At 33.8% G+C, this 25,048-nt stretch overlaps 1 protein-coding gene across 4 annotated transcripts in view; it reads right to left on the reverse strand.

Moving 5' to 3' along the window:
• LOC118277061 (inactive dipeptidyl peptidase 10) overlaps nucleotides 1-25,048 on the reverse strand; it is a 183,826-nt gene that overhangs the window by 132,541 nt on the left and 26,237 nt on the right. The gene's annotated exons all lie outside the window — the stretch shown is intronic.

Genomic DNA, 25,048 nt, shown 5'->3' on the forward strand with positions numbered 1-25,048 from the left:
GACCAGGCAGCTTACCATCTATAAACTATAATTGAATAATGTTCAGTGAAGGAAAACAAACTTGTTTTAGTCACTAGTTTTATTTGTTTTTTATTATTTATTTTATGTTTTTGCGAGACTGGCTGCCCAATAAATGTATTTTTTTTATACCTATGTAACACGAACTTTTTAATATATTTTATATGTATGTTACGAGTCTCATGTAATAATATGTTTTCCATTACTAATTACGAATTTAATCAGATTTTCTCGTTAAAATCAGGCATTAAGGTATCTATTTGCATAACATTAATGCTTGCTGCCCATTACCGAAAACGAGAGTGTACAAAACACCTCTACCTAATTAATGATATCCTGGTACGTGCACCATATGTAACTTCATGCTTCGATGGACTGTCCTCGTGGGAGCGTGTCCATTTCCACATATTTCTGGCTCTGGATCAATATTTAATATCACAGATGTTTTATTTGTGTTTGCTTCTAGGTGTCCCAGGTGTATTTAGCTCGCGTTAATATCAAGACATAACGAACTAGCTTTGCTTGCCAAAACTGTAATTTTAGGTAGTCTATTTTGGGGAAAATTATTGTAGTTAGTAATTTTCTACTGCGCAACTTGTTTATTTATGAATGTTTTGACAGTGAGAGTGAGAAAAGTTTTCTTGATATAACTTATAATGATAAGAGCTATACCCAAGTTTTGTGATTATATGTACACCAAGTAGGGTAAAGACGTCGGTTCCTAATTTTGTACCCAGAAAACATTCGCTATTTATTCACAAGTGTAATATCTCCAACCCTACTACAAAGATTACTTACTTTATTTATTTATTTATTTATTTATTTATTTAAGGACAACCAACAAAGCATACACCAGAAAATACATGTTATAGCACTCACATAAATACATTTTGTAGTGTAGCCTTAATTAAAGGCTGCCACGGCATGCATTAAACATAGGAGTAACAAACATTTACAGATCTTATTAATGGATTGACATGTGTCAATCCATTAATAAGTTCTGTGTCATACAGCAATGTCTTACATTGACATATTAAATAATTATAGATGAATTGAAAGTAAGTGATCATGTAAATTAACGCTGATTGTTCGATGTAACTACCTTGCGCTGACCTGTGCTATCGAAAAATAACAGAAAGGATGAAGAAAAAACCTAAACATCTTCTAAGTTTCTAAGTTAAAAAAAAAACAATAAAAATAACAATAATATACCAATTTCACCTTTATGATAATGCCCTGTGTATGGTAGACTTGAATTTATGTAAAGAGTAAGACATGTCGATATCTACGTTGCGTGAGCTTGACAGACGACTAAATTGAACCTGCATTCTATTTACAGTTGAAAAATGGCCCAGATTGGTTTTAAAGTTCTTAGCGCTAAACAACCGATATCTAGACTTCCGAGCGAGTTTGTAAGGCACGTTAATATTTATTTGATTCAGCAACCGTGGACAATCAATGTGATTATTTATTATTTTATATAGGAACAGATGATCTAGGATCATACGGCGATTTTCTAGACTCAGAAGTTTGAAGTGCTTCAAGCGTGAGCCGTAGTTAGATATATTTCTGCCTACATTGCAGTGATATGATAAGTGCCAAAGAAATCTTTTTTGCACTGACTCTAAACGACGTTTATGTATGTCGTAGAATGGAGTCCAAACTATACTGCAATATTCCAAGCCTGACCTGACTATTGAGTTAAATATTGCAATTTTAGTTGAGGCGTGTTTGAAATTTTTGCAGTTACGAAGTATAAAACCCAACACATACTTTTACGTTTTATGATTGCCTGGTGCTTGTCAATTTGTGGTAGTAATGTATGTTTAAAGCCTACCACTTCGTCTTTCAACTATCTGCTGCATATTCAAGATCTTTTAAGAAAAACAGCAAGCCTACGTAATTGGGAACAAAAAGACTTTAATATATTTACCAATGGTACCTATTTAAAAAAAATATTCCGTCACCGCCCACAGCTTACAAAACAAACTTTTGTTAACGACATGAAAGTCACAAAAACAATGGCCTTTGTTGACAACAAACAAATAACTTTTGTTAATCAATTATATTCGATATCGAAGGTCGAGCAAGGAGCCATTATCGAGAAATTTGTCATAAACTATTAAACGAGTCGATAAAAAAAGGAAATTATATGAATAATTCTGGAAAGTGCTTAGAAAATCAATACGTTTGTGGAGGTCAAATGTACGCTTCATTATTTTCGTTGGTTATTATGAAAAGTTATGAAATTCTGTTGTTATGTGTCTAGACATTTTCATGCTGTAGTTTTAGAACTGTAAATGAAAACAGAAAAAAATGGAGCCGGACTTAATTATACTAGGGTATAATGTTTTGAAAAGGACCAAAATTAAAACAAAATATGTATAAGTTTGAATGAAAAGGATAATTATCTTTTTGTTTCTTTGACAAAGGCAGGCGTTGGATCAACATCCACTACTTTAGACCCTTCTCTTTAGAACTCTCCATCACTGGAACAAATGATCAACCCTGCATAACAACACAAACTTTAATATCTGTTAAATACGAGCTATATTTTAATTGACAAACATAAGCGTTGGGCACACAGCGTTTGGACCGCGGCCAATTGAGCATTCGAGCGTTATACTAAATGTTAATGAGCTTACCATTATCTGTGTATACCTAGTAATTGTATGCTGCCCTGGTATACCAACAACAGATACGGGTACGAATTGACAATTAAATATTATTTATTTTTGTTTTAGTTAAGTAAAATTATGAAATATTATGTTGCGAGGATTATTTTATTATATGGTAGCATTGATAAGGCGAGTCAAAACTTATGCAGTTATTTCCCACCACTGACATTTTGTTAGATATCAAATCATCATATCAGTCACGATGCAATAGTTTCGTTCTACTTTCGGAATATCGAAGTCTAAAAACTCACACTAGAATTTCTGGCAATTGATATGCCTTATTTCATCAACAAAGCCGCGATAAACGCTGCTACTCGAATGTATTTCTGCGTCATTTAGTTCAACAAACCAATTGGTAAATATAAATGTTTTCCACGTAAACCGTTCTCACTAAAACAACATGATTCATGCGGCCATGTTGCCATAACAAGCCCGGCTGTTTATTTAATATTACAGGCTAACCAAAAGGTCAAAATACATCCACAAACATATTTACTTTATTAGCAAAAGCTATCAATTATTCACGAATCGGCTCAGTAATGGATATATTAATAAAGATCTCCGTTTGAACTCAGCCAGGTCAACGAATTGGGTTAATGTTTGGTTCTAATAATTATTCATTTGTAGTTTTGCTCTTTTTTCTTTATGCTTGCCTGGTAGCTTACCTTTGAAAACGAAATAGTTCACCTGTTGGTCAAATCAAGAGACAAATTAATTTCTCTAGATTATAAAACTTATCAATTCTGCATCCCTGGTAAGACAACCAATGCATCTCACAAACATTTTTTGGTTTTAGATAAACCAAATAAGATTAATTTTGATTTTTCAAAGATTCTTAGTAATTAAATAACCCACAATGTTTGACGACAGGCTATATTACATGGGACTTACTCATAACACAACTGGTGAAAAGTGTAACATTGCCTACCCCTTTGAAGATTAAGAGACACGATGTTACATAACGAAATGTGGTTTCAGCACACGAAACAGACATGAGGCTTGATATTAAATATCTGTACCGGGAAGCGGATATCGCTCCCGCTACCAAACACTATTGCTACATCAAGTTTAATTAAAATCCGTCGAATATATATATCTTTTATTCTAGATTGCTTGTGCCCGGAGCTGCTGACTACCTAACGAGTAGGAACGGGGTGGTTTTTAGTCAGTAAGAGTCTGATACTCCCTTTCGCCTCGATCAAGGCGGGAGAAGTCATTGGATTATTTTGCCCCTCAAAAAATAAAACAAAAAAAATGCTTGTGCATATGTAAGAGGTTCACCACTACGAATCTTTACTAAAATGCCAAAGGTGTATTTGTTTGGTATTCTTTCAGGTTGAAATGTAACTTTTTATGGTATGAATGATTTTTATACATTTGGAGATTAAAAAATGTTATAGTATTTTTCCTCTAAAAGCGCGGGTGAAGCTGCGGGTAAGCCAATACTTAACATTTTTTATTTTTTACCAGAGATGTGCTAATGCTACGTTGCTGTGGATGAGTTTGGCTTCCACCAATCATATTCATTGGTTCACATAGCTTAGCACTGGTGGAAACGGACTCAGCTAAGCTATGTTTTTTTATATTTAAAGATGCGTGCTATGGATGTGTGCTATTCTACTATCGATACATCACATACTCGGGCTGCGCATCTTCCTTTCAGAGCTACATATTTTAGTATCGATGGAAACGGTCACATAGTTTCACAGTTTGGGCATTACATCTTCTAAGCATAGTTGCATAGCACATTTCTGGTAGAAAAGCAACCTAAGCCTTGACCAAGCAAAGCTTAACCAGTTCTATACAGCCTTACCTTAACCACGAGCCCCTTTATTGTATAAATAATAAACATTGTTGGATCAAAACTCAATTTATGAACTAATTTAGTTTTGTATTATGTTGGCGTAAAGGGATTGACCCAAATTTATACATTTATATTAGTTATTGGACCCTGCGTGGCCCACCATTTTGATTTACCGTTCGATCCAGCTCCCGATTAGAACCGGCTAATCTATTATTGTAATTGAAATAGTTATTGTATAAAATAATAGTCCTATCATAGCCTTACTATACTATAATATCTGTGTTGTAAATATGGATGTGTATTTGTTAGTAGTTAGTATAACTGGCCTTTTTCGAAAATTTCTCAGTAGCAGTACGGAGTCTGGAATTGTGTCCGATATATGGCAATAGGCTCACCCCCTATTATATGGGACTTATTACACAAATGGCGAAAAGTGAGTGTACATTGTATAACGACATTACGTGCCATAATGTGCACCTCTGCCTACCCCTTCGGGGATAAAAGGCGTGACGTTGTTTGTGTTTGTTTGTTTGCTTACTTTTTTGTGTTTGAAGATAATGTAGTTTGAATACAATCCTAGGCTGTTACTATTAAAAAAAAAAAAAACGACAAATTAATAAAAATGCCAATAATAAATATGGGCCAGTTAGTCTTCCAATTAAAAAAACAATAAGAGAAAAACAACCCAACATAGAGTAAAAAAAATACCTATAATAATTGACAATTAACTCAAAAATTGTCGAACTTTCTGCACGTATTTTTTCGATGGAGTTTCCGCAAAGTGGTGTTTGCTTGTAATATTTATTTTGACCAAATAATTAAAACTTTCAAGATGTCGCAGTAATACTTATTTTGTTAAGATGAAACATTATTACACATAGTTTTTTTTTTAATGTAAGGTTTTTTTTAGTTTCCTACCAATTTTTCACGGGGAGGATTGACCCTCCGGTTACCTTAACACACACAGCGCAAGCGTTCTCTCACGCTGATTTTTGTGAGACCTATGTACGGTATCACTCTGGTCGAGTCGGCACCGAATATATATAAAAAAAAAAAACACATTTTTAAAGAAAATATGTTTCTTTTATTTTGAATTTGGAAAGCTTTGCGCGATTGTTTATAAAATGACGAATTTTTTTAGAATGATTGGAATGTATACATTTTGTGTCAAAACTATTAGAATTGTAAAAAATAAACTTTAATTCATCATTGCATGTCGTTTCTTTGGTTTCAGGTTTGATTTTTTACAATAGTGTACCAAATAAGACGTATTTCTATTAAGAAATTAATATAAAAAATCTATATTTCCAGAAGCAACACACACACAACAGCCTTACAAAACGACATATAATTACACCTTATCTACCAAATGAACCAATAAAAAAAAACATTCCAAAATAAACAACACAACCACAACAACACAAGACAATTACCAAATAACCTAGCTCCTTCAGCAATACATATTTACCAATATATATAACACATCCAAAGTTGTGCCTTGAGCCATACGTCACACCAGCATACGGCCCAAGTTTGCGAGTATTTATCAAAAACTTCCCAGCCAAGATGACGTGTGGAAACAGCAAAATATACTGGTTATTTACGAACAAACAAACTTGCTGATCTGATGGGAAATGAACGATAAAGAGGATTAGGAATTCTCAAGGTCAATATTGGTTTTTGCTGCGTTAGAAATTGCGCTTAATGTGTTTATGGTGATAAGGTTTAATTTGAAATGGATGGGGAAGATTTTAATGACTTTGTATAAGTAAGAATATTAGGATTCCTGTTTCCTTTATTGCTTTAGTTTTAGGCAATGTAGTTTATTACTGGGAATGTTTCAGACTGAAGATAAGTTGTCGAAAAGGCTCAGCTCAGCAGCATATGCCGTTAAAAAAATTAGAAATTTAACTGATGTAAATACAGCGCGTCTAGTATACTTTAGTTATTTCCATAGTATCATGTCATATGGTATTCTCCTGTGGGGGAATGCTGCTGACATTCAGTCTGTCTTTGTGCTGCAGAAGCGAGCCATTCGATCAATTTATAATCTTAGTCCGAGGCATTCTCTCAGGGAACTATTTAAAGAAATTAATATAATGACTGTTGCCTCTCAATATATCTATGAAAATATAGTGTATGCTCATAAAAACATAAAGTTATTTAAAAAGTACAGTGATATACACAATATCAACACTAGAAATAAAAATAAATATGTTGTTCCTACTACTAGACTTAAGAAAATAAGCGGTTCGTTTAGATGTCAAAGTATACGCTTTTACAATAAAGTTCCCAGCCATATTCAAAGTTTAAACCTAGGTAAATTTAAAAATGTTATTAAAGAAAAACTTTGTAGTAAAGCTTTTTATAAAATAAAAGACTACTTGGAGGATAGTCAGGCTTGGGAATGAACTGCTATAATGTCCACACAGGTCTTGCTGACATGTTTGTAACATATAGTTACATTTTTTATACAATTTGACATAAACTTAATTTGACATTGTTTTATATTTTTTTTTCCTTTTATATTTTTATATTTCCTTTTAAAATTGTTAGTTTGAGGACCGTGTGAGACTTTTGCTAGTCATTTTATTTTTAGTAAATTATATTCTGACAGTTTGAGCATTTGTGTGGCCTACCCAAATGTTCTTTTGGTTGGTGTTGTTCGTCGGATCATTCAGCAACAGCCGTCAGCTGAGCTGATTGTAAACTGACACATGCGTGCTGCCATCTGAACAGGTCCGCTCAAACTGCTGTGGTTCTTTCCTCAAAAGACCACTACAGAATCAACTTGCACGGTTCTCCGACATCTTTAATTGATTTTGTCTGGACTTTAAAAGAGACTATGACCTCTGAGTTTGTTTCGGCATTTCTTCTCAGAGTAGTCGGATAGGAAATGCCGGCCTCATCTAGTTATTTAAGAGATTGACGTGTAAAAGTGTTATTTTATAACCTATTTGCAAAATAAATATCATTTATCATTTATCATTTATGAATATTTCAGCTTTGTTGTTTGATCTCGAGTTTAAATTATAAAAGAAATGGCAAAAAAATTGTCATTTGGGGTGTGATGGAAAACACATCTATTTGTACCGAGGTGGGTCGATTAACTTCGACCCACACCGGAGCAAATTGTCATGTGCAATGTAAGTAAGTTTTAAGTACAGATACTTATCAGATATATACAGATACTACGCTATTTCAGAGTAGATACTTTACAACTGCGAACAACACACCAACACCTAACAACTCTACACGCTTTGTACCAGATAAATAATTATAAACGATATTTGTATGAACTATCTGTCAAATAAGTTTGTTGGATACTTATATGAAGGTGGTGAAACAGACGATATAATATGTATCTCCTTTTATAAGAACAAATCGGGTATATATTTGTTTAACGGAACAAAACCTAAGGCAATGTATAGTTTAGTAATGCTTTCAAGTTTCAAAATTGTTTCCAGACTTAAATACTTGAAAAAGGTTTTGTTACAGTTTAACACAGAACTTGTTTTACGTTATTTTCTTGTTACATCAAAGTGTTTGAGCTGCTTACAAAGTTTGCCTTGAAAATTGTAGGCTTTGATAGTAAGGGTATTATTTAATTATTTTCAGAGTCTATTATACATAGATTTTTATCTTCTGACTCGATAATGTACTAATGATATACTTCTGGCTATAATACTAGAAAAAAATGTTATTGTCTGAAAAAAATACAAACATCGACCAATTGGGATGTACACTAAAAAGAAAGAGCACAAAGAAAATTAAGCCTTATAGACATCCTAAAGATAGATACACACTTTTCGACTATGTGCTCTGAAATAAATCAAAAAATATGATCGAAAGAGATAAAAATAAATAACATCTTTCCATATTAGACCAAATCTCATAAGAAAATAGGTATCAACAAGAAAAATTTTACAAAAACATTTTTACCAGAAAAATTTCCACTAAGCATCCTGCTTCTTATGAAAGCCTGGTACATAACCATCCATTAATCTAATCTGCATAATAGGTGATTGGCGTTATCACCAATCGAGTCACGATCCCCGGTGATTACCAGCCAAGTCATGTACTAGGAGAGCAGAGATGAACTGCAAAACTGGCGAAAAGTTGATTCCGGAATTTCGAGATCGATATTAATTCCGGACACGTATTTAAATCGGACATTTAGTCCGGAGTTAATTTCCAACGCTAATAGAGTTTCGTTTGTCTATGGGTTGTTTTATGGCTGAGGTTGAATATTTATGGTGTTTTACATAGTAGTGGCTTGTTGTTGGTACAATAACAACTATTTGTGACAAAGCTGTATTGGAATTTTCGGTTTTAGAATATAGCCATTGATCGAAGTTTGCTATAATGGGGGACGTAATACTATGATAAACACACAAAAATTATAATGTGTGCAACTTGTTTAAACATATCCCTATCCAGATAAGTGCGGGAGAGACGTGCTTTAGCACGAATGGGCCGGCTCGACCAGAGAGATACCACGGCCTCACAGATAATAGCCGACGTGAAACAATGATTGCGTTGTGTTTCGTTGTGTGAATGAGGTTACCGGAGGCCCAATTACCCCCCTTCCCAAACTTCTCAATCCCCGATTCCCTAACTACTCCCAAAAGGCTGGCAACGCACTTGTAACGCCTCTGTTATTTCAGGAACCCATGCGCGGCGGCAATTGCTTACCATCAGGTATACTAATACCATAAAAAACCAACATATTCCGAAAGGAAATCAAACCCATCAAGCAATATTATAGTACTAAACCCAACCCATACATTAAACAAACAGGCAGTTACAAAAACCATTCACCAGAATTACTACAGGGTGTACTAATATCAGCGACACGAAATCCCCTAATATCGGACAATCCGGCCTAAAATCGGTCGTAAAAAATCGTGTCCTATGTAAATTTGAAGGATGGTAACCCTATGCCAATATGGCCGACCTACAATCCAAACGTACGGTTGAAATTACTGAGTATGTAAATTAGGCTGCCTTTCCTAGCCTACAATTAGGTATGCGCTATATTGATATCGAAGCGTATTGAGATGGGAAGAAATAGTGGTTTTGCGGCCCTTTTATGGGCTCCACTTGGAGAAATTGAAGTCTAATACATTTGAAAATGTTTCGTACTTTTCTGTAATCGTGTAAGTGACGAAAATTGTGTTATAGTATGTCTATGTATGCACATGTTTCGTATTGCAAAGTATATAGAGCTGAGTGGGTCGCTGTGGAAAGTATCAGTAAAAACCAGGTATTTATTCTATTTTAACCGGCTTTAAAAAAAAATTGGTTCTCAGTTTGACTTGTATGTATGATTGTTTGCGATTTCCTCGCGTTTGGCTTAACCGATTTGGACGCAATTTTCAGCAAAGTATTATTCAGACTTAGAGAATGATTAAGGGATATTATGTGACTTAAAAAAATTGGAGGCGGTAAAGAATATTGAAAGCGGTTCCCTTTTTATAATTACCTATATTTGTTTCTAATATTGCATCGAGAATTCACCCAGCATACCATGTTCTGTTCGTACTTAAAACCAAGTTCATTATTTACTATTACCATTAATTTTATGTAGAATTTTAATACACAATTATAAAACACTGCCCTTTCCCGACTAGTTCACATTTGAACTCAGACTTTGTTACAGTGCATAATTTTTAGAACTGTACTCATAGAGCTAGAGAATTCTCTACTTAGCATTATTTATTCAAATATGGGTGGTACCACCATTTCGTGTCTCTAGCTTTCATACTCTGACGACCTTGCCCACCCATCCATTACCAGTCCTTACCGTCACTACAGCATTACACCATTTAGCTAGCTCACTTAGTACCTACCATATTTCATTCCTTTTAGAACATGTCTTTAACCTTAAAAGGCTAGACTTACATTGAAGGATCTTTGAGTACTAGGAAAGCAGAAATAAGAAGGATCATGTCGAATTTTAATGTAAGTCGCTGTTATTTTTCTCGAAAATAGTGTCTGCAAACTAGGATTACGTTTCTTTAAATTTATGAAGTCCTAGTATAACGGATTGAATATGATTCTAGAACTGTTGTGAAATATTAGTTATCTTTGCCATACCTTTGTTAGTATATCGCTATTTTCGACGTATGAGAAAGACAAATAAAGTGACACGTTTATAACATTAGAACGGACAAACAAACATTTGCTCATTTCATATATTATATTAGGATAGATTCCAAGAATCCTCGTAAGAACAGGAAAAAAATGAGGAAAATTCGCAAAAAACATGAAAAAAAATCATTCTTCCCACGTATTTCGCTGTATTTGTACTTTATTTCAGATTTTCTCACACACGTTTCCTCTTAGTTTCGACCTCTTATAGTTTTATGTAGTGACAGATTGCCATTATAACAGGAATAAAAAAAGTATATTTTCCTCCACAGTTTTTTCCTCATTCGTTAGCTAACATGACTCTCTGATTGTCTTATTCCCTAGTAGTTTTTTTAATCGTTTGTTATAGGGTCATTCCTATTACAAATACCCCATTTCTATGGAATAATAACTATAGGTAATAGAAAAACGTTTATACCTAATTTAACTAAGAAATCACGGTTTACTCACATACATTAATGGAGAAAAGCTCTACTAGTTTCGAGTCACAGAGAAACCATTCACCATACGCATTACGCAGCGCGCGCAGACTACTGCTTCAGTAGGCTGCGAGACGTCACACCGTTTCTTATTTAGTTTATTTAGTATGTCTCACGATAGGTATTATAAAAATATCGTTTATACCCACTTATATAGGTTCCTAAATACATTGCACCACTCTAGGCTTTTCTCCTGAGTAGGGGTTGCAATTACAAACATACAATTTCACGTACCTACATTTCACATATTAATCACAGATTAAAATGTTATTTGAAACTCCAGTATTATACCTATGGAGCTGCGGACTACCTAGCGGGTTTACCAGGGCTCCGACTCGAAAAGCAAGAGTAGGAACGGGGTGGTTTTTAGTCAGTAAGAGTCTGACACTCCTTCTCGCCTCGCCAAAGACGCGAGATGTCATTGGATGATTTTCCCCCCGGAAAAAAAAGTATTGTACCTATGGAGCTGCGGACTACCTAGCGGGTTTACCGGTCCGGCTCGAAAAGCAGGGTAGGAAAAGGGTGGTTTTTAGTCACTAAGAGTCTAAACACTCCCTCTCGCCTCGCCCATGGCGATGATTTTACCAGTAGAACAAAAGTCCTATATCGAGGTTAGCGAATACCTAAACCAAAATAGGTAGGTAAGCAATAATGCTGAAAACACATAGCCGCTAATAATACACATTATTATGACAGTACGCGTGTAGTGTTTAATTGAATGTAATAATTAATGAGCATTAGAAATACCTGGCTACATTACTCACCAGGCCTGGCGTTGATTTATTGTTTTACAAATTGTTAATTATTTATCTAGATTTAAGCTTATGATAGATGTGTTTTAAATTTATTAAAAATATAACGGTAAATGATTAAACAATGAATATTAGTTAGAAAAAACCTATAGAGATCGAGGCATAAGTAAGAGTAGGTACAGGCTGTAACCGACAAGCATGCATTGAAAGACTGATGACTGTTGATGAAGCGAAAAAGGTATGTAAGAGTCGTAGCAATTAGCAGTCCATTGTCTTTGTCTACCCCCTTGGGAGACAGTTGTGAAGTTATGTTACGTTATATATACGTTAAATGTTTACATGGGACATACTAAATTAACTAAAAATTACGATCGGAAAGTGATTAAGCTTAAACCTAACTATCAACATTCCGTGGCAAATTTTCAGGGAATTCAGGGCGTGATGCTATGTTTCGTTGATGACAAGTTAGCTACGTTCAGTTTCCAAATCAGGTTTTAAGATCAGGTTCAGTGTGAACAGTTGTTCAGCAAATGTTCAGTTTCGGAATTAGGCAACTATCATTCTATTTTTTTTCCGAACTGAAAAAATTAATAACTACATACGTCTGCGCGTGTTTGAACATTTTGTTTGAAAGAAAAAACATTCTGGTTTCCGAAACTGCATTCCTAATTAGTAATCCTAATCTGGAAACCGTACGTGTGCGGCCAGCCTAATAGGCGGACTGAATTCGTCGAAAAGAAAACCACATTTAAATTCCCTCGTCAAAAACTCATAAAGATACGATTACGATGTATTCAGACATTCCACAGCCAATAAACGTGTGTCAACATCTCTTTTCAAAATTACTCGTTACATTAAAACTTGGTAACATCAAAAAGGTGAAAGTAATTTCGTATTTTGTGTATTGTACGTTACAAATGAGTGCTATAAAAAGCCCCGAAACGGGCTGGCTTTTCGCCATTAGCGAGAAAAACGCCTAATAATTTAAAACGAAATTAAACAACAATGGTTTCAACTTTCGCCAGCCCTGACGCCCGTGCCATGGAAATTAATACCCAAACGCCATACTCAGCTCTTTGTTGTAGACTATCAATGGAAATAATTGCTAATTTTAACTTTAAAAGCTTTCGCGCTAATGTTATATAATGGTTCGAGAAATGTTTCACAAGATTTAGATTACTGGAAGTAGTTCAATGTAAAGAAAATATGTTTTTGGTAGACTATTTTCTTTTTTAAATGGTTTTCTCTTAGTATCTTAAATGTTAATGTAACTATTTTTCTAAGAAATGAATAATGAGAACGAATAATAATGTGTACTATGAAAAAACTTAATCAGAAACTAATTGAAAATAAAGAAAAATTGGCTTCTTTTCAAACAACTGCGGTTCACATAGAAACCACAATAAAATATCTCGAAGTTAGTCTATTCTGCAATGTTATAACCAATAACTATTTCCATAACTCCACTATTTTTATAACAACAAAAACTTCGAACATATAAAGCTATGAGAGTCCTCGTAAAAAACAACAAACCACACCATAAAACTTGCCAATCCACCAAGACAACATGAAGAGTAGAGCAGCGAAACAAAACCACATGGATAAGGATTTATCCCCGTACGTGTCTCGCCTGCGACGGATTTACAGAAAACCTCTTACCACCGCATGTCAGCCTAGTACCTACTTGGAAAAACTATTTCCCTCGACGTTGGGTTGAAATCCCTTTCGTATTCATTCTATCTATTTTATTTACGATCTTTGCGTGTCTCAAAAGATAGGAAATCTAATTGATACTTTATCTTTTACATCGTTGTTTGAATATTGTGAAAGGATTTTATTGTTTTTGTTTATAAAATTGACTTGCACGAACGTCTGCAACCCTGGTTTGAATTTACTACTATTCTATTTGCATTATTCATATTGAAGGTAGCTTAGGTATTATGGTAAAGACGAAATAAAAGCATCGTTTGTATTGGATGTCAAAACCACTTATTCATAACATTTCGTGTTTGAAGTTCGAATAAAGCAAATTGCACGTTCATTCCTTCAGCGTCTATAGCAATTGAAATAAAATAGTCAATGACCTGAAAATTCTAGAAAAATGTATTTTAATGAAAAATGATTGCATATAGTGATTTATTAGAAACTCGTTATAGTCAACATCGATTGAAATTCAAATAAACTAAAAATAACTTTAAAGACGTATCATTTGTATAATACTCATTTATAATATGAGTAATGGAACGTCAAAACTACGTAAGCATTTCTTAATATCCCCTTGAAATGTAAGCGTCTACAGGTCTGCATCGTACGCATCCGTACGACATCATCAGTACGCATCGCATGAAGGCATTACCCATGATGCGGTCTGTACGGTGCGGATCAGTGGACGCAGTTGTATGTGTTTCTATACAAGGCAAACTAAAATCCGTTGCCTGCGATGCGGGACTATGGACGCTTACCTTAAACTAGTAAAAACATTAGTGAAAAAAGCAAAAGACGGGAGATGACAGACGTGTCAACGCTCGGGTTGCCAGCGCCGCTACAACTTAAGCATACAAAAAATATAAACACAAGTGTTCTTACACCCCTAACAAAAATAGGAAGCGAAACTCTTGTAATAACTATGTACATACATACAGTACAGATTTCATCACTAATGTACAAAATTTTAAAAAAATCGTTACCCCTCTCTAGGATTTTCTCCTGCGTCGTCGGTGCGTTTACAAACATACAAGTTCACATACACATGACACCCAGACCCGAAACATGACACCCAGATCACACAAAGAGTTGCTCCGAGCGGGAATCGAAACCGATATCCATTGCGCGACAGCCAGTTGCCCAGCTACCGCACTAACCGTGCAGTCAATTCAGTCAATTCAATTTAAGGTCAGCTTTTACACAGAGCTACACAAAAACAATAACATTGACACTATTTTCTTTCCTATTTTAGTCTGAAGTGGCGCCTCTAATGTGTGGCCATAAAACCAGCGGCGGTCTGAGCACATCACATAACACACTGGATACGATACCCCACATTTGAAACGTGGAAATAAGTAAATTGGCTGCCATTTTCGCTTTTATTTCTTAACCGACTTTCTTTGGAGTTTTGTTCTGGGGATGTAACCTTTAGCAAAACGAGCGAACGTAATAAACTCTAAAGTATAATATTCTTAACTTTCAAATGTGAGTTTAGCATGTGAATTGCTATAAGTACTTTGATTTTGATCATGAACTGAAATTATATGAAAATAAATACAACCTCGTAAGAGTTTGTTATGAAAATTATAATAATAGCCCTCCTAGATAAATGGCATTTAAGCGCTAGGCGAACGGAGCCTAAGAATCCAAAATAAGCATGCGTAATGATATATTATAGACTTGGATATAATTTGTCACTCGTTCAGCCTTTAAAGGTCTGGTCTAGCCTCTAAAATTTTCTACTGAGACAGTTAAGAAGAATCAAAAAAGCGGCACATTTTATAATATAAAACACTTTCTGCAAATTCATATAAAATCCATCTGATCGACTATCAAACTTCAAACTAACGAACGAATCGATGCAAAACGAGCGATTGTATAATGGAAACTTGGAAAAACAGAGAATATTTCAAAGAAACAGTTTGTGCCAACATTTTTCTGTTGTGGTTTAAACAAATTATTCTTAGCTGTCAGTGTTGTGTTTAGCATATTCTAGAGCCACGCCGTAATTGCTCGCTGTCACTCAGAATACAATTATTATTTGTTAAACAACCGACTCAATGGCGCCTTCACAGCGTATTATAGCATACGAATTTAGTTTGTAAAGAGATGAAAGAAAACTATAATATCTTTATAATTTTAATTCATTTTACAGTCTTGTATTATTGTAGAGATGTATTTTGAATGCAGTAATCTGAATAAGTAGTGCTATGTCTTCTGATCATCATAAGTAAACACAAAAATCTACAACTAACTTTCTATTCTAGCTTAGCCATTGGGGAGGCCTAAATGCTAAACTGGAGACACTCAAAAGAAAAATTTCCTTTTGGACCTGCAAAGTTCATTTAGTGTTAGTAAAAAAGTTGGTTGTAGATTTGAATAAGATTTTTATTTTCAAAAACAAGTCGGAATATCTTATACGCCTTCTGAAAAAAATGAAGTAAAGAAAACAGAAGACACCAAGCTTAAAAAGCAGAAATAAAAATAATTAAAACACTACTAACAACGCTCGCTGGTACTAGGGCCGCATAAAGCACACTAGTCCTCCGTAATTGGGAGTCGTCCGACTGAAACCAATTAGAACTCAGCATTTATTGATAGTGCCCTGGTCTTGTCTTTTTTATTCTGACGATACAAGGTAACAGGAAGGTAGTATTGGTAGGAGGTTAGGTCTACAAAGATTGTATAAGGGCCAACTAGTGCTAAGTCGAAGAGCATCTAAATCCAATTCAACCTTATCTCTGTTGTGAATATTAAGGTACTAAGAATTTTCTATATTTTAAAGAGTCTGACACTCTCTCTCGCCTCGCCCAAGGCTTTGAAAAGTCATTAGACGATTTTCCCACCTTAAAAAAAACTGTAATCTAGAAGATTTTATTCGATAATCTGTCAGAAGTAATTATAAATTACGTGACAAGTACCTACATGATTAAAATATTTTCTTATTAATTCCCGACGTTAATGATTTTCGGACGCCACGTTGAAATTACGTAGCGAACGAAATTTTCATTAAAATATTGTTACCTACTTTGTTACAAGCGGTGCATGGGTTTGGCAGCGAGTTAAGCGAACATTTTCGAAACATTTTGTAACACTCATTAATAATTATGTCAGTAAATAAACTGCCTTGTTGGTTAACGGTTACGAATGTCACTGCTGAGCAGGAGGTTTTGTGATCGATTCTCGGGTTGGACCATGAAGTAAATATACAGAGATGTCATAACTGGATTTCCCTTTAACACAATGCATGTCTCTTTACGGTGAGTGCGGTATGTTACAAACCAAGCCACACATCTATTTTCCAATATGTAGTCCCGTACAGCAAAAACGTTGCCAATTGTCCACAACGTTTAAGTATTCATTAAATGTCTGTGTCCGGTAGTTACCTTATTTTTAAACAGCTTTATTTAAACCATAAAAATATTTATGTTGTGGTTTTGTGGTGTACAATAAAGTATAAATAAATAAAATAATCCATTTAATACAAAATACTTTTAACACCATTCTGAAAATATTTGAAACAAAATAGCATGTTTTTACTCCTTCCTAATCTATCTAACAAGAATTATGTTTTTCAAACAAAAATCCTCTGGAGAGGTAATCACGGCTATCCCCAATGTACAGGTAATTAAAACCTCATTTTACAAATAGAAGAAATGGTGTCAATTATGAAATTTCTGCTGGCAACCCTAACAAGCTTCAGTTGTTAGGGTTGTCACGATCTAATTGATTTAATGTTTCTGACTTTTACTTAATACGTAGAGTATTGTAGATCCAGGTAAATAAAAACCAAAGTTGGATGTGTAAACACTTCAAAATAAAGTTTATTAACCCAGTACACCAAAATATGAATGAGTTTTGCAGTTATGTGAACTTACACTGCATATTATTTTAATATACGACTTTATTATTTTTTTTTTTTTTTTTTTGTTTATTGGCCAACCAACAATTGTTTACACTGATAACAATTAAAGTAATTATGTAATATCTTAGGTTAGTGTAACAATTTATTACAGGTTAGCACCGCATGCCCCATGAACAAATAAGATGTGCCATAAGCACATACAAATAAAGCCTAATATACTAACATAGAGATGTAAAACATACAAAAACCATAATTTATCTACAATAGGAAAATAATTAGAGTCACATCGAAACATTAAAAAAATTAAAAAACCAAAACAAAATCGAATTCAAAATCACAATCAAAACAACAATCATAAATCAAAATTAAAATCAAAACAAAGCAACAATCAAATCAAATTCAATTTAAGGTCAGCTTTTACACAGAGCTACACAAAAACAATAACATTGACACTATTTTCTTTCCTATTTTAGTCTGAAGTGGCGCCTCTAATGTGTGGCCATAAAACCAGCGGCGGTCTGAGCACATCACATAACACACTGGATACGATACCCCACATTTGAAACGTGGAAATAAGTAAATTGGCTGCCATTTTCGCTTTTATTTCTTAACCGACTTTCTTTGGAGTTTTGTTCTGGGGATGTAACCTTTAGCAAAACGAGCGAACGTAATAAACTCTAAAGTATAATATTCTTAACTTTCAAATGTGAGTTTAGCATGTGAATTGCTATAAGTACTTTGATTTTGATCATGAACTGAAATTATATGAAAATAAATACAACCTCGTAAGAGTTTGTTATGAAAATTATAATAATAGCCCTCCTAGATAAATGGCATTTAAGCGCTAGGCGAACGGAGCCTAAGAATCCAAAATAAGCATGCGTAATGATATATTATAGACTTGGATATAATTTGTCACTCGTTCAGCCTTTAAAGGTCTGGTCTAGCCTCTAAAATTTTCTACTGAGACAGTTAAGAAGAATCAAAAAAGCGGCACATTTTATAATATAAAACACTTTCTGCAAATTCATATAAAATCCATCTGATCGACTATCAAACTTCAAACTAACGAACGAATCGATGCAAAACGAGCGATTGTATAATGGAAACTTGGAAAAACAGAGAATATTTCAAAGAAACAGTTTGTGCCAACATTTTTCTGTTGTGGTTTAAACAAATTATTCTTAGCTGTCAGTGTTGTGTTTAGCATATTCTAGAGCCACGCCGTAATTGCTCGCTGTCACTCAGAATACAATTATTATTTGTTAAACAACCGACTCAATGGCGCCTTCACAGCGTATTATAGCATACGAATTTAGTTTGTAAAGAGATGAAAGAAAACTATAATATCTTTATAATTTTAATTCATTTTACAGTCTTGTATTATTGTAGAGATGTATTTTGAATGCAGTAATCTGAATAAGTAGTGCTATGTCTTCTGATCATCATAAGTAAACACAAAAATCTACAACTAACTTTCTATTCTAGCTTAGCCATTGGGGAGGCCTAAATGCTAAACTGGAGACACTCAAAAGAAAAATTTCCTTTTGGACCTGCAAAGTTCATTTAGTGTTAGTAAAAAAGTTGGTTGTAGATTTGAATAAGATTTTTATTTTCAAAAACAAGTCGGAATATCTTATACGCCTTCTGAAAAAAATGAAGTAAAGAAAACAGAAGACACCAAGCTTAAAAAGCAGAAATAAAAATAATTAAAACACTACTAACAACGCTCGCTGGTACTAGGGCCGCATAAAGCACACTAGTCCTCCGTAATTGGGAGTCGTCCGACTGAAACCAATTAGAACTCAGCATTTATTGATAGTGCCCTGGTCTTGTCTTTTTTATTCTGACGATACAAGGTAACAGGAAGGTAGTATTGGTAGGAGGTTAGGTCTACAAAGATTGTATAAGGGCCAACTAGTGCTAAGTCGAAGAGCATCTAAATCCAATTCAACCTTATCTCTGTTGTGAATATTAAGGTACTAAGAATTTTCTATATTTTAAAGAGTCTGACACTCTCTCTCGCCTCGCCCAAGGCTTTGAAAAGTCATTAGACGATTTTCCCACCTTAAAAAAAACTGTAATCTAGAAGATTTTATTCGATAATCTGTCAGAAGTAATTATAAATTACGTGACAAGTACCTACGTGATTAAAATATTTTCTTATTAATTCCCGACGTTAATGATTTTCGGACGCCACGTTGAAATTACGTAGCGAACGAAATTTTCATTAAAATATTGTTACCTACTTTGTTACAAGCGGTGCATGGGTTTGGCAGCGAGTTAAGCGAACATTTTCGAAACATTTTGTAACACTCATTAATAATTATGTCAGTAAATAAACTGCCTTGTTGGTTAACGGTTACGAATGTCACTGCTGAGCAGGAGGTTTTGTGATCGATTCTCGGGTTGGACCATGAAGTAAATATACAGAGATGTCATAACTGGATTTCCCTTTAACACAATGCATGTCTCTTTACGGTGAGTGCGGTATGTTACAAACCAAGCCACACATCTATTTTCCAATATGTAGTCCCGTACAGCAAAAACGTTGCCAATTGTCCACAACGTTTAAGTATTCATTAAATGTCTGTGTCCGGTAGTTACCTTATTTTTAAACAGCTTTATTTAAACCATAAAAATATTTATGTTGTGGTTTTGTGGTGTACAATAAAGTATAAATAAATAAAATAATCCATTTAATACAAAATACTTTTAACACCATTCTGAAAATATTTGAAACAAAATAGCATGTTTTTACTCCTTCCTAATCTATCTAACAAGAATTATGTTTTTCAAACAAAAATCCTCTGGAGAGGTAATCACGGCTATCCCCAATGTACAGGTAATTAAAACCTCATTTTACAAATAGAAGAAATGGTGTCAATTATGAAATTTCTGCTGGCAACCCTAACAAGCTTCAGTTGTTAGGGTTGTCACGATCTAATTGATTTAATGTTTCTGACTTTTACTTAATACGTAGAGTATTGTAGATCCAGGTAAATAAAAACCAAAGTTGGATGTGTAAACACTTCAAAATAAAGTTTATTAACCCAGTACACCAAAATATGAATGAGTTTTGCAGTTATGTGAACTTACACTGCATATTATTTTAATATACGACTTTATTATTTTTTTTTTTATTTTTTTTTTGTTTATTGGCCAACCAACAATTGTTTACACTGATAACAATTAAAGTAATTATGTAATATCTTAGGTTAGTGTAACAATTTATTACAGGTTAGCACCGCATGCCCCATGAACAAATAAGATGTGCCATAAGCACATACAAATAAAGCCTAATATACTAACATAGAGATGTAAAACATACAAAAACCATAATTTATCTACAATAGGAAAATAATTAGAGTCACATCGAAACATTAAAAAAATTAAAAAACCAAAACAAAATCGAATTCAAAATCACAATCAAAACAACAATCATAAATCAAAATTAAAATCAAAACAAAGCAACAATCAAAAATTAAAATCGAAATTATTAGTCAAATAAAAATCACTATCAATATTACAATCCAGATTAATTAAACATTAATATTAATATTAATTTAAATCCAAATCAAAAGTCAGATCATAATCACAATCAAAAGCACGAAATTCCAAATTTAATTAAAATTAGAATAAATGTAACAAAACAAACAAATCAATCAAAATTTAGAAAAAACATAGAAATAAACGTAAAAAACATACAAATACAATAAAAAATAAATTACACTATATTAAAATCAAAATTCAAATTAAATTAAATCAAATAAAATTAAATCAAATTAAATTAAAATAAACCAAATCAAATTAAATCAAATTAAAACAAAACAATTTGATTATTATTATAACTGAGTACACAGTGTTTTCTTTAATAGAAATGTGTATATTAGATAAGCAAATGGCTAGGTGCATTGGATTTCCTACAATTCACGCGAATTGAAATCCTCAATACCTTTAGAAAGATTATTCTTTCGGACGTAATATTTGTATTCAAATCTGCAATGAAAATAAATTCGACAACCCTAGTGATTCTTTAGAGTTGCCAAGAATTCATTACTTGATCATTATGAGCGTACAACTGGCTACCTCACTACAATGCAGCATTAAGCTGCATTTCCACCAGAGATGCGCTATGTAGCTATGCAACGAAGATGTTATAGTTAAGCTGTGAAACTATGTGACCGTTTCCGCTGATACTGAGCTATGTAGCTGTGCGAGGAAGATGTGTAGCTCAAGTATGCGATGTATCGATAGTAGGAAAGCCACTCATATCACGCACCTTTCCATACAAAAAAAAGGTAGCTTAGCTAACTCCGTTTAGCTGCGGGCTCCAGAGCGGGTTTACCGAGGCTCCGACTACAAAGCAGGAGTAAGAACGGGGTGGTTTTTAGTCAGCAAGAGTCTGACACTCCCTCTCGCCTTGCCTTAGGCAGGAAAAGACTTTGAATGTTTTTACCCCTTAAAAATACATAGCACGCATCTTTAGCACACATACAAGCATGCATCTTTTCATTTAGAAAACGTGGCATAGCTGAGTCCGTTTTCGCCAGTACTAAGCTATGCGTCTGTTATGATTGATAGAAGCCACGAGCATCCACAGTAGCGTAGCATAGCACATCTCTGGTAGAAAAGCGCCCTTAGTCGAGCAACGCGAAAATAACGTTGCAAATCCTTTTACAAAACCGTTTTTGTTAAGATGTAACGTTTTTGCCAAACTAAATTGCTTTTCTATCTAATTTAATTAAATTTCAAGAAGGTTTTTGTATCCGTTTGTGGTATTTAGTGTTAAATAATTGTTTCTTTTTTTTTCTTGGTTGAGCTATTTGTGTTAATTGTTAGCCTTGGTAGATTATTTAGTCGTTGAAATATGGTTATGTCCACGACAGATTTCACTTAGTACATTCCAAAGTTTTTGTGTAATTTAGGGTTTTATGAGCATCACAATTAGGATTGATTATACTCGTAAGAAACGAAATTATTTTTTTACTGAATAGTATAGGCACAGCTCGTCAACGTTAGCGCAAACGAAACTAAACCGTTCATTTTCGAGTATATCGTTTTTTAATAAGTTTCATTATTACTGTAGTAGGAACTCGACTAGTTTCAAGCTATACTGGAGGCTCATATTCATGAGCAGCATTTCGCGACGCACGACGTGGCGATTGTCGTGTGTCGTGTGTGCTTAAGTATGCCGATAACATAATAATTTATTTAGTATATCTCACAAAAGTGATATTACAATTTCAATTTGTTAGAAATTTCAATCAAAGAACGTTTCTCACAATTATAGATACTTTTCGATTGACTTCGTCTAAAAACTTTATCCTAAAAAAAGTTCAAAGTAAATTGTGTAGTACTTTTTATTACTAGCTCAGAGTATCCTCTCATTATACAGTACAACTGAGCCAGGTTAAATCTATTTTAAAGTCGGTTAAAAATGTCACCTATTTTTAAACTTGGTCAAAGGTTTATAGAAAGGGCAAAGAACTCTGTGTCGTAAGTAATTGTAGGACAAATATCTTCTAAAACAAGTTTGTATCGTCGTAGCATGATAACAATATCGATATTTTATGTACTTAATATATAAAGCTAAACAGTTTATTTGTTTGAATGCGCTTATCTGCAGGCACGACTAATAGGAGCTGAGAAATGGGTGAAAAATGCTAAATTTCAGCCCGATCCGTCCGTGGTTTGGGCTGTGCGTTGACAGATCACTATATCGGTCAGTAAGTCACCTTTGACTCATATACATATATTTAGATTTCAATCCAATAATAAGAATTTCACAACAAAACAATACAATTTCGATAACAGTCGACAATATGCTGAAATAAACAACAAAAGCAAACTAACACACAGTTACTATTTCTAACAAAAACCCTCCTCTCCTCATGTATATAAACTACACAAAAACCAGACCTCTGTCAATTTTTTTGTGATCAAAACACAGTTAGGTATCTGAGGGTCAGATAAAATATCGCTATATAACAGCCTGCTGTTTTGTTTCACTATATTCAAAGGTTTTTGTTCAAAAAAAAGGTTTCTAGATACAATTTTTGTTCAGTAATACATTTGTTGTGAAAATAGGGTTAAATTAATAGAGAGAATTCTTTTTAAGATTGTTTTACGTCAATTCGGCAAACACGTGTACTAGGACAACATAATTTTGAAGGATAATTTTGTGCGTATTCCTTGAAAGGATAGGATAAGTTCGGGGCTTGATTTGCTTACTGTCTAACAACTTTTGAACAGTTTATGTCGTTAGGAATATTTGTATAGGATCGCTCTTATTTAATCGAACTTAGGTATTCAGAGAACCTGAAAATCTTTGAATCAACAGTACATTTTCGATTCATACTCTAAGCTTATAAAGAAAATCTAATTCTTAGATTTAAAAAAATAATAAACATATACGCCATTAACAGTGTTTTCCATTTCTATGAATAAAGATTCTACCATTCCTATATTGTAAGGCGTCTCTAAAAGCACTTGGTGCAATCTACATTCACCTGTTAGATCTCACATTCATGCATCTATGTATGCCTGGTGCATACTGATGTGGATTTCTCCTTTTGTTCTAACGCGAAGATGCAGTTTTAATTTTATTAAAGTGCAGATTCTTTGTAGTTGTGTGGGTGTTGTGGATAATATAAAGTAACAAAATGATTATTTCGCAATAAAAAAGTGGTTAAAATTTCAACAAACAACAAAAATTACCAAACAAAAATACAATCAAAAAATATCTGCAGCATCACTTCCCGTTTTTCGATTCACAGTTAAAATATGAATCAAATAAAATGCTAACTTGAAAATAAAAGCTATATTTTGGAAATATATTTCTACCATAAACTAAAAAACTTGAACAGAACGCAGTTAGAACGAAAATATGACTGAATAAAAAAGCGGGAAACCGACCAACGCTGTGGACTCTGCCAATATATTTTTAATTGACGTGCTTTCAAAATTAGAACATGGAAACTGCCATGTATAGTGTTCCTTTTTTCTTTTTTTCTTTTTTAATAAAAAGTTCTTCCTACAAAATTGTGAAATAAAGTTTGATTGAGATTTAATTGACTGTGTTTGCACGTGTTATTTAAATTGAACGAATGAATCGAAGTTTTAGTGAAGCTTGTCGTTTTTACTCTGCTTCAAAGCAGAGTAAAAGTCTATAATAAAACTGCTTCGTTAAGTTTTAAATTATCAAATCCCGAGTAAACAGGTTGTTCTTAGGTAGGCGTGCCCCATCATCGCTCACTTTCAGGCGAGATGAAGGCCAAACACTCTTTTAAGTATATAAAAAAGTCAAATAGTGAGTGCATCATTTCTTTTGGCTGTTCATTCGAAAAATAACAGTTATGATTAATTATTACTCATCTAGCAAGGCAAACAATAAAATCGTATCACGAAAAATCGTAAATCATTGTATTTTTAAAACATTATGAATGACGCACGAACTGAGAAAACTAGTTTCCGCGAGCAAAATAAACACGTTTAGCGTTTTCCACTCATTGTTTACAGCTGAAAAAAACCCGAAATATAAAACCGGCAATCAAACTCGAATATTTTTCGGCAAATCCAGCATTCCGAATAAA

This window comes from Spodoptera frugiperda, chromosome 10 (assembly GCF_023101765.2).
Source record: "Spodoptera frugiperda isolate SF20-4 chromosome 10, AGI-APGP_CSIRO_Sfru_2.0, whole genome shotgun sequence".
Taxonomy (NCBI): domain Eukaryota; kingdom Metazoa; phylum Arthropoda; class Insecta; order Lepidoptera; family Noctuidae; genus Spodoptera; species Spodoptera frugiperda.